Raw genomic sequence first — 12,986 nt, 5'->3', positions numbered from 1 at the left:
AAGTTTCCTCCTATACTCCAAAAATATACTTATTGGTTTATTAACTTCCTATGGGGATCAGACACCTGTCTGAACAGGGACTATATCGTGAGGATCAGACTGAGCTAATTTTTTTGTAGATGTGCAAATATACAGTAAAACTTCTCAAATAGTCCACCTCTTTGAGAAGACCTTTCCCTCGTTATTTAAAGGAGATTTCTTGAGACAGATTTTCAGTTCCATCATGTCTCATGTATACTGGTCATCTTCTTTGAGAGGACCACCGCCCTGGAAGACCATTATTCAATAAAATTTTGTGTGGTCATCACTATATATAGATAGATATAGATATAAGGCCCTTTTGAGTTAATAGAGAAGAGTCCCTGATTTGGCACCGCTATCTATTAGCCGAAGTGTCTTCAAAGAGCATCTCTCTCTATGGAGTATGTGCATTACATGGACAGTTCATTGATTTCTTTGTGTACCATGTAATGCTTCATTTCTCCTATGGTGGCACTGCAGGGAAATTAAATACTTGCTGCCACATTGCCTGCAAATAATGTATTGCTGATCGCTGGGGTTCCCAGCAGTGGAACACCCTAAGACCAGAATATTTTAATGGGACCCTTCTAACCAAATGGCATTGTCCAAAGTGGACAAATTTCATGTCTTTTTCTCTTATGGGGAAGAATTATCAAAAAGGGGCGAAATGAAAAGTGTAGTTGCCCATAGCAGCCAATCAGAATCCACCTATCATTTTTTAGAGGCCCTTTAAAAAATGAAAGCACTGACCATATTGGTTGTCGTGATCAACCACTTCACTATTTCTTTACACCCATTTTAGTAAATCTCACTCTGCTGAGTAATGTACTTCACGATGGGCAATGGGGAAGAAATGGAATAAGTAATAAAACTGTGGCAAGTTTTTCAAGATGCTGAAACAATCTTTTAGTTCATTTCACGTTTTTCAAGCCCTTATAATATTATTTCCATATTTAGAACAATTTAATCTCATTGTTTCTGTAAACTAATTTACAGAATTCTTTTTTTGCGGGTCCCTTTTCATACATTACTGAATAATTTATGTAATACGTCCTCATATTTTTTTACATTTATCTTAGGAACTTAATTAACATTTTACTCATTGCTGAGTTTTATCAGGCTTCACATGCCCCAACAACGTGCATAATCCTTTTTTGGCATAGATCTGTATTATGTTTTGTTAGGTTAAAGTGGCATCCTCCTCACCTTCCTGGAGCCTGAAGTCTGCCTTGCTCAGCCTAAAGGCCCTCTGTAAATGTTAAGAAACCTAAAAATTCTGTCTAGAGTAATACAGTGCATATGGAGGAGGGGAGAGGAGGGAGATGCATCTGCAGTAACTCTCTCTCAGTGGCTGTGTGAGTCTGTGAAAGCAGAGGTGGAGCAGCCAGCCAAGGGGAGACATCTGATTGGTTCAGAGCACATAGCACAGTTCTTACATCACATGAGGAAGGGCCCGTCGACTGCAAGCATGGAGAACAGTATATGGAAGGAAAAAAATGCTGGCTACACTACATCTTAGGACTTCTTTACATGGCTGTGTTCAGTCCGTGAGGTACAGACCATATGTGGCCCGCATTTCCTGGACCGAACACAATTCAGGGAGGCGGCCTACTGGCCTCGTAGTTATCTATAATGCTAGGAGTCCCTGCCTCCCCGCGGGAATACTGTCCCATATTGCAATTATGTTTTCAGTGTGGGACAGTAGTCCAGTGGGGAAGCAGTGACTCACAGCATCATGGATGACTATGATGCTAGGAGTCCGGCTCGCTGAACTGTGTTCGGTCCAGGAAATTCGGCCGACATATGGTCCATATCTCACGGACTGAACACGATCATGTGAAGCAGGCCTTATATACATCTACTGCCTAAGAGAGGATCAGGATTATTTGTACTTTTTCTTTGTAGCTATAGCTATGCCGTAAAGAACGAATGTTAAATTGCCTCTTATTTGGAGTTACTGAAAAGGTATTCCTAGTTCCCTAAATGATGTGCTTTTAACTATTCATCTAACTCAAGACGTAGAACACCCAATATAATCTACTCAGATCAAATTAAATTGATTTTATTACTTTCTTAAATTATTACAAATGCTTCAAACATTTCTGGTGTCGGCAAAAAATGAACAGAATGTTACAGTATTTATACAGAATGACTCTGGAGGTTTCACGGCTTAACTGCAAAAATTTCCTTTTGTAATCCTAAAAATGAACGTAAGAAAGGAAAAAATAATATCACATAATAATATCATAACAATTCTGAGCTAAAAAGTAAAATTTTTGACTCCAGTTCAGTCAGAATTTTGACTTTTATCACAGATTTGTAAGGTTTTTCTGGTCATGGGTCGGTTTTTCAATCTGATGACCTATCCACAGGATAGGTCATCAGTATATGATCGGTGAGGGTCCGACACCCGGACCCCACACTGATGAGCTGCTACGGCTGCCTCCAGCACTGGGAGTAATACAGTGTTTGGTGCCAGAAGCAGATTGCTACGACCACTCTATAGCGGCGGAGCTGGGTTACTGCAGCTCTGCTCCTATTCACTTGAATAGGAGTAGAGCTGCAGTACTGCAGCATGGCCACTATGAGTGGTCGGAGCAATCTGCTTCCAGCACCCAACACTGTATTACTCCCAGTACTGGAGGCAGCCGTAACAGCTCGTCAGTGTGGGGTCCGGGTGTAGGTCCCCCACTGGTCATATACTGATGACCTATCCTGTGGATAGGTCATCAGTATGAAAAACCGACCCATGACCAGAAAACCCCTTTAACTCAGAATTATTGACTTTTTTTTAATCTCAGAATTATGCAGGACTCTTCTGCACAAAAGGGAGTATAATTTCCTTTGAAACTAAAATTCAGATTTTAATCTGAATCAAAGAACCTAGAACAGGTACAGTACGTTAGTGTTGAGTGCAGTTTATGTACCATTGAGGTAGGACCTGCATTTTCTATAGGATCAATAGAAGGGAATGCTATATGTATTGTGACTTCTGTCTAAAATGGAAGCCACAATGACCTGCTGGATCTGTCACAAGACGCACCTCCTTGACTTATATTAGGGTCTATTGCGTTTCTGACATGGATTCATCGTTTTGACATCAAGAATAGAATAAAAAGTGATGGAGCTGTCGATGGAGCCCCAAATGGACCTCCAAATGACAGTGTGAACATAGTCTTAGTTCTTCATTTTCCCATCATCCAAACTCAAACACGTGCCTCCTTTGTTCCTGTTTCCACCACCTCCCATCATCACACCCAATACCCTATCTTCTCTTGCTTCGGAAGCTGGTCTTACACTATTGCTGAAAGTCTGATGCTCAACGAGTAAGAGGATAGCCCAATACACACCTGACTGCAGATGTGAATGCAAAGAAGGATTAGGAATGTTGGATTTCTACATGTCCGATCATGTGTTCCTTTGGGAGATAAGCCACTACCAGAGGTGTATTCTCAGTCCCCCCATTGAAAAAAAACATGGACGTGTAGAGCGGCAATAAGGAGACAATTGGTTTATTTCGTACTTTATTAATGTGAATTACAGTAGTAATACGCTGAGTGGTCAACTCGAGGCCGGGGACCTCAACTGAACGCAAGAGTCCCACCCTGTACCGGTTGCGTCTAATATTCATGTCCGACCGGTTGGTCGTTGTTCCTACTGCGCCTCCGTGGGTCACTGCGGGAACCACCCCACAACCTCACGTCCTACTCCAAGAGTAAGGGAGGAGCCCTCTGCTCTTGGTTGCGCCACGAACTTAGTGAACATCGCTGGTACGCCACTGCGGGTCCTCGTGGCGGTTAACCACTACCTTTCACAGTATCACCGGTAACACACTCGAGCGGTTGCTTGCAAACATCACCAGCAACCCAATTTACTCTGCCGACAGGGAAATGGTGCCACAGGATTAGTTCATAGTCCACAATTCAATTTGCAGGCTACCGTCCCTTTAAGACCAACTCGCCATTACACAGCAGCTTTGCAGATAACAACACACTCAGCTTCACCAGAACTCTACAATGTAACACTTAACTTGTCCTGCAGGGTCTGCTGGGTGCCAATAGGAGAGTCTGAGGGTCCTGCAGGGTCTGCTGGGTGCCAATAGGAGAGTCTGAGGGTCCTGCAGGGTCTGCTGGGTGCCAATAAGAGAGTCTGAGTGTCCTGCAGGGTCTGCTGGGTGCCAATAGGAGAGTCTGATGGTCCTGCAGGTGCTGGGCGGCAATAGGAGAGTCTGAGGGTCCTGTAGCTTTCAGCAGACTTCTTCACCATATCAGAGCTGCTCCATGCAGAGAATCAGTAAAACACTGGACTCTTCGGCTGTTCCTGGATAATAAGGATGCAATTCAGCCTCCATTCACTGCTTCAGACTGAGGAAACCCCCAACTATTCCTTACAGAGTCTCTCTCTCTCTCTCTCTCTCTCTCTCTCTCATCTATAGAATATATGAGAGACACTTTTTGAATTGAATTACTGAAATAAATAAACTTTTTGATGATATTCTAATTCAGTGAGAAGTACTAGTATATATATATATATATATATATATATACATATATATATTCAAGCTATCGCTGCTGCACTGGTAAAGTGTGTTTGCTGGCTTCAATTCAGTAAACATCTTCACCTGCATCTTACACAATGAACCCCTTCCCGCTATGTGACGTAATAGTCTGTCACAGGAGTTGTCCTGTTAACGCAAACTGACGGACTATTACGTCACAGCATTAACAGGGCACTGTGTCGGCAGACAGCTTAACGCTATCACTGCTTCAAGGCCAGGACCGGAGCTAGCCTCCGATCCGGCCGATTAACCCCTTAGATGCAGCCCTCAAAACCGAGAGCTGCATCTATGGTGTTTACAAGCAGATCGTAACCCTGCAATGAAATCGTGGGGTTACGATGACTGCTCCGGCAGACCGGAAGACTAACAATGGCCTCCCGTCTGCCAAGTACGGAAGCCTGCTAGGTCCCGTCCAGAGGCGGGGCCTAAAAGGCGTCCGGCCGCAATTTCACGATGGCGCAGGCTCAGAAGCTGAGCCTGCGACATCAGTCGTTGGTGTCAGCTGTAGGTAACAGCTGACACCGTGCTGTAATGGCAGGGAATGCTCCGATCCCTGCCATTAACCCCTCAGATGCCGCGATCACGGCATCTTAGTGGTTTGTAGCGATCGACATCGACACAATGTTATCGTGAGGAATCTGATCTCTGCTATGGCAACCGGAGGCCTAATAATGGCCTCCTTGTCTGCCACGTACGATAGCCTATTAGGCCCCGCCCACAGATGGGACCTAATAGGCTTGCTGTCAGTGAATGACTGACAGCTCTAATGCATTGCACTACGTGGGTAGTGCAATGCATTAGAGTAAAGATCAGAGGTGCAGGACCTTAAGTCCCCTAGTGATACAAAAAAAAAAGTTGAAAAACTTTAATAAAAAAGTTTCATAAAAGTGTAAAAATAAAAGTTTCAAGTTAATAAAAATAAATTGTAAAGGATCTGCCAGGCACAGCTTCGGGGTTAACTCCCATAATTAATCAGTCAGCACCTGAATCTACATCCCTGAGACTGACTCCAGCTTCCACCACTCAGGCTGGCAGGCTTAGGAGTGGGAGAGCCTATCGCAACCTGGCCAGACTCAGCTAGCTCCCGCCCTCGGTCTATTTAAGCCTGCCCTTCCTGTCCCTCGGTGCTTGTGATTCTTTTCGTGTGGTTTCCTGGCCCAGCTACAGCTCCTTCTATTTTGATCCTGCTCCATACAGACCCTGGCTTACTGACTACTCTTCTGCTCTTCGTTTGGTACCTCGCACACTCCTGGCTTGACTCGGCTCGTTCACCACTCTGGTTGCTCACGGTGTTGCCGTGGGCAACTGCCCCTTTCCCTTGCTTGTATTCCCTTATATGTTTGTCGTGTTTGTCGTGCACTTACTGAGCGCAGGGACCGCCGCCCAGTTGTACCCCGTCACCTAGGGCGGGTCGTTGCATGTAGGCAGGGACAGAGTGGCGGGTAGACTAGGGCTCACTTGTCCGTTTCCCTATCCCCCGTCATTACATAAATACTGCCTTTTTTCCAATAATAAGCCTTTTATTATTGGAAAATAGTGAAATGTTAAAAAAGTACACATATCTGGTATCGCCGCGTCCGTAACGACCCAAACTATAAAACTATAATATTATTTTTCCCACACGGTAAATGCCGCAAGCAACAAAAAAACACCAGAGTCACTATTTTTTTTTATCACCACCCCTCACAAAACATGGAATAAAAAGTGATCATAAAGTCGCATGTACCCCAAAATAGTACCAATAAAAACTACAACCCGTCCCGCAATACACAAGCCCTTACACAGCTTTTTTGACTGAAAAATAAAAAAAGTTCTGGCTCTCAGAATATAGCGACACATAATGTGCAGAGTGTCCAAAAGCGGATAAGATTGGGCACCATTTATCAGTGCGACATCGGCCACATATCTCTGAAATATTATTTATTTACCGCATTATTATACCCTCTTATCATGCCCTGATGTTCTCCGCACATATTACTTATGCCGCCACATTATAAACTGAAATACCAGCAAAACCCCAAACAGAACTATTACTGCGCTCCAAAAACCAAATGGCGCTCCCTCCCTTTTGAACCCTACAGCGTGCCCAAACAGCAGTTTAAGTCCACATATATGGCATTGTCACACCTGGGGGAACCAGCTTAGCAGTTTACGAGATGTGTGTCTTCGGTGGCACAAACAGGGCACTACATATTGCGCACTAAAATGGCATATCAGCGGAAAATTAAAATTTTCACTTTGCACCATCCGCTGTGCGTTAATTACTGATGGAAAAACACCTGTGGGGGCAAAATGCTCACTACACCCCTTAAAATGCCTCAAGGGGTGTCGTTTCCAAAATAGGGGTCACTACTTGGGGGTTTGTTTTGCTATTTGACCTCAGAGCCCTGCAATTGTGGGCCAATGCTGTGAAAATCACCAAAATGGACCTCAAATTCGCATGTTGCTCTTCACTTCTGAGCTCTGTCATATGTCCAGGCAAAAGTTAAATGCCTTGAGGGGTGTCGTTTCCAAAATGGGGTCACTTCTTGGGGGCTTCTACTGTACTCTGGTACCTCAGGGTTTTGCAAATGCGACATGGTGCCCAAAAACCAAGCCAGCAAAATCTGCATGCCAAATAGCGCTCCTCCCTTTCTGAGCCCTGCCGTGTGTTCAAACAGAAGTTTATTACCACACATGGGGCATTGCCGTACCCAGGAGAAATTGCTTTATAAATGGTGGGCTGCTTTTTCCTCTTTATCCCTTGTGAAAATGAAACAAATTAACTTTTTAGTGGAAAAAGCGCTGATATTGATGTTTACGGCCTAATTCCAATAAATTTTGCAAAAGACCAGTGGGGTCTAAATGCTTACTATACCCCTAGATAGATTCCTTAAGGGGTGTAGTTTCCAAAATGGGGTCACTTTTGGGGAGTTACTACTGTTTTGGTCCCGCAGGCACTTAGCAAATGTGACATGGCACCCGAAAACCATTCCAGCTAAATTTGAGCTCCAAATGACGCTCCTTCCCTTTTGACCCCTGCCGTGTGTCCAAACAGCAGTTTATTACCACATATGAGGTATTGCCGTAATGGGGAAAAATTGCTTTTCAAATGTTGGGGTGCTTTTTCTCCTTTATGCCTTGTAAAAATAATAAATGTCAACATTTTATTAGAAAAAATGTAGATTTTCATTTTCACGGCCTAATTCCACTAAAGTCAGCAAAAAACCTGTGGGGTCAAAATGCTCACAATACCCCTAGATTAATTCCTTGAGGGGTGTAATTTCCGAAATGGGGTCACTTTTGGGGGGTTTCCACTGTTTTGGTACCTCCAGGACATTGCAAACGCGACATGGCACCAAAAATCCTTCCAGCAAAATCTGTGCTCCAAAATCCAAATGGCACTGTTTCCCTTCTGAGCCCTGCTGTGGGTCCAAACAGCATTTTATTACCACATATGGGGTATTGCCGTAATCAGGAGACATTTCTTTACAAACGTTATGGTTCTTTTTCTCCTTTATTCCTTGTAAAAATTGACAAATTCTAAGTTTTTTCAGAAAAAAAAGGTTGATTTTCAATTTTACAGACTATTTCCAATAAATTTAGCAAAAAAACTGTGGGGTTAAAATGCTAACTATACTGCTCAATAATTTTCCTGAGGGGTGTAGTTTCCAAAATGGGGTCACTTTTGGGGCTTTCCGCTGTTTTGACACCACAACACCTCTTCAAACCTGACATGGTGCCTAAAATATATTCTAAAAAAAGGAGGCCCCAAAATCCTCTACGTGCTCCTTTGCTTCTGAGGCCGGTGCTTCAGTCCAAGAGGACACTAGGGCCACATGTGGGATATTTCTAAAAACTGCAGAATCAGGGTAATAAATATGGAGTTGCAATTCTTGGCTAAAACCTCCTGTGGTACTAAATGTTTTTATTACAAATTAATTTTGGCAAAAAAAAAATATGGAACTAGTAAATTTCACATCTATTTTGCTTTAATTCCTGTAAAACGCCTAAAGGGTTAAGAAACTTTTTGAATGTTGTTTTGAATACTTTGAGGGGTGCATTTTTTAAAACGGGGTGATTTATGGGGACTTTCTAATATATAAGGCCCTCAAAGCCACTTCAAATCTGAACTGGCCCCTGTAAAAATGGCCTTTTGAAATTTTCTTGAAAACGTGAGAAATTGCTGCTAAAGTTCTAAGGCTGGGTTCACACGACCTATTTTCAGACGTAAACGAGGCGTATTACGCCTCGTTTTACGTCTGAAAATAGGGCTCCAATACGTCGGCAAACATCTGCCCATTCATTTGAATGGGTTTGCCGACGTACTGTGCAGACAACCTGTCATTTACGCGTCGTCGTTTGACAGCTGTCAAACTACGACGCGTAAATTGACTGCCTCGTCAAAGCAGTGCAGGACACTTATATACATTATATGCAGGACACTTATATACATTATATGCGGGACACTTATATACATTATATGCAGGACACTTATATACATTATATGCAGGACACTTATATACATTATATGCAGGACACTTATATACATTATATGCGGGACACTTATATACATTATATGCAGGACACTTATATACATTATATGCGGGGCACTTATATACATTATATGCGGGACACTTATATACATTATATACGGGACACTTATATACATTATATGCGGGACACTTATATACATTATATGCGGGACACTTATATACATTATATGCGGGACACTTATATACATTACATGCGGGACGCTTCTATACATTATATGCGGGACACTTATATACATTATATGCGGGACACTTATATACATTATATGCAGGACACTTATATACATTATATGCAGGACATTTATATACATTATATACGGGACACTTATATACATTACATGCGGGACACTTATATACATTATATGCGGGACACTTATATACATTATATACGGGACACTTATATACATTATATGCAGGACACTTATATACATTATATGCAGGACACGTCTATATATTATATGCAGGACACTTATATACATTATATGCAGGACACTTATATACATTATATGCAGGACACTTATATACATTATATGCAGGACACTTATATACATTATATGCGGGACACTTATATACATTATATGCGGGACACTTATATACATTATATGCGGGGCACTTATATACATTATATGCGGGACACTTCTATACATTATATGCGGGACACTTATATACATTATATGCGGGGCACTTCTATACATTATATGCAGGATACTTATATACATTATATGCGGGACACTTATATACATTATATGCGGGGCACTTCTATACATTATATGCGAGACACTTCTATACATTATATGCAGGACACTTATATACATTATATGCTGGACACTTATATACATTACATGCGGGACACTTATATACATTATATGCAGGACACTTATATACATTATATGCAGGACACTTATATACATTATATGCAGGACACATATATACATTATATGCGGGACATTTATATACATTATATGCGGGACACTTATATACATTATATGCGGGACACTTATATACATTATATGCGGGACACTTGTATACATTATATGCGGGGCACTTGTATACATTATATGCAGGACACTTATATACATTATATGCAGGGCATACAGGACACTTCTATACATTATATGCAGGACACTTCTTTGCAACGTAATTTGAGCCGTTCTTCATTGAAGTCAATGAAGAACAGCTCAAGATTTACGAGCGTCAAAGACGCTTCGCATAATGCGAGGAGGAGCTTTTACGTCTGAAACGAGGCGGCTGTTTTCTCCTGAAAACAGTCTGTCTTTTCAGACGTAAAAGCCACTTCTCGTGTGCACATACCCTTAGCCTTGTAACGTCCTAGAAAAATAAAAGGACGTTCAAAAAACAATGCAAACATAAAGTAGACATATGGAAAATGTTAACTAGTAACTATTTTGTGTGGTATTACTATCTGTCTTACAAGCAAATACATTTAAATTAAATACAAATGCAAATTTTTACAAATTTTTTCAAAATGTTGGTGTTTTTCACAGATAAACACTGAATTTATCGCCCAAATTTTTTGTACTAACATCAAGTACAATATGTCACGAGAAAACAATCTCAGAATCGCTTGGCTAGGTGAAAGCATTCCCAAATAAAGTAACACATGTCAGATTTGAAAAATTCGGCTGTGTCCTGAAGGCCAAAACAGGCTGGGTTCTTAAGGGGTTAATAGTAGATGACTACATGTTCTGTATAGATGGAGGACAGGCCCTCAGAATCATTTCTTCTGGTGGATCCGCAGAACCGCAGTCTGACATTTTACTTTCTGAAGAATACTCGTACTTTTTTCCATTTGTACCTTTTTCTTGCAGAATAAAAATGGTAAATTCCCAATTTTGCAAGAACAGACTCATGTTTTTTTCCTACCAGCAGATACTGGTAATTGGTGCTATTTTTCGCTGCTACGTTCACCTTTATGATCATGGGTTTTATACGGCTGGGTGATAAACAAAATGTATGACTGTGAATCTCTAATGACCCCTTCCTCTAATGAAATAACAGATAAGAGATAGCTTGGAAGTATCTTGGAATATAGCTGTATTTAATGTGCAATGTGGTAATTATGCTGTCTAAGTAATCACTTTACTTGAATGTATATAATGATTCGTGATTAATCTGGAAGTGAAGTCATGAAAAGGCAAAGTGACTGGTTTGTCCTACGAAACGCGTGGCTTTAATCATAACAAAATCTTCTTCTCAGCGTCGGAGCATGAATGTGCCTTGGCAATCAACAAATGTTAATGATAGAAGGAAAAGAAAGAATATGATTTCTTGCTGAAGACGACCCTTCCAAAGAGCCAAACTTGTATTTTTATTGATGTTGGTGTCGATGCATAATATAATTTCATACTTTCTTAATATAATATATTCCATACATGTGTGGTGATGGAATAATTGATGAAGAGAAATATGGGCTATAAGGAATATATGGATATAATAATAATTTGGAGTATGGAATAATGATGGTAGCTTGTGGTAGAGGGCCATGCAGGATTTTGTCAAGGGGGTTGTTCCCAGGTATGGTTATGTATATACACATACGCTTGATTAACAAAGTAAGTCTCTCCATTATAAAGTTAATAAATAGTATCACCATTTAGTGTATGTAAATAAATCTGCCATACTGTACATATAAATAAACAACCATACCGTACACTTAAATAATCCTGCCATACTGTACACATAACTAAAACCACCATACAGTTGTAGCACACTATATCTAGACTTTTCACGCATTAAATACACAGTGGCAAGACACTTTAACTTGACTTTTTCAATGTTGCTTGGAAAAGGGTAGAAAAAAGGGAGAGAAATGGCGCTCCTCTGGGGTGATATTGTATTGGCTCTTGAAATCTATTATTACGGTGAAGTTGTAATCGACTCACCTGGTGTGGTTGTGCAGGATCATCAGCACAACTTGACTTAATTGTTCATCTGGTAAACTTTCCGGTACACTGTGCAAGCCTCGGGAGCGGACCCACGGTGGATGCCCTTTTTCAATGGCGTTTGTTATGTGATATCACGCTGCAGCAAATAGAGTCAAGATAAACGGTGCTACATCTGTAAAGTACACTTAGTTAATGCTGCAGAACTGTACACATAACTAAAACCACCATATATTGCACATAAATAACGCTGCCATACTGTACACATAACTAAAACCACCATATATTGCACATAAATAACTCTGCCATACTGTACACATAACGAAAACCACCATATATTGCACATAAATAACGCTGCCATACTGTACACATAACTAAAACCACCATATATTGCACATAAATAACGCTGCCATACTGTACACATAACTAAAACCACCATAGAGTACACTTCAATAATGCAGCCATGCTGTACACATACTAAAACCACCATATAGTGCACATAAATAATGCTGCCATACTGTACAAATAACTAAAACCATCATATAGTGCACATAAATAGCGCTGTCATAATGTACACAAAACTAAAACCACCATAGAGTACACTTCAATAATGCTGCCATACTGTACACATAACTAAAACCACCATAGAGTACACTTCAATAATGCAGCCATGCTGTACACATACTAAAACCACCATATAGTGCACATAAATAACGCTAACATACTGTACACGCAACTAAAACCACCATATAGTGCACATAAATAACGCTGCCATAATGTACACAAAACTAAAACCACCATAGAGTAGTTACATAGTTACATAGTTACATAGTTAGTACGGCTGAAAAAAGACACATGTCCATCAAGTCCAACCAAGGGAAGGGAAAAGGGAAGGAAAAATTTCTACACATAGGAGCTAATATTTTTTTGTTCTAGGAAATTATCTAACCCTTTTTTAAAGCCATCTACTGT

This window comes from Rhinoderma darwinii, chromosome 2 (assembly GCF_050947455.1).
Source record: "Rhinoderma darwinii isolate aRhiDar2 chromosome 2, aRhiDar2.hap1, whole genome shotgun sequence".
Lineage (NCBI taxonomy): Eukaryota > Metazoa > Chordata > Amphibia > Anura > Rhinodermatidae > Rhinoderma > Rhinoderma darwinii.
This window is presented reverse-complemented; position numbering follows the sequence as displayed.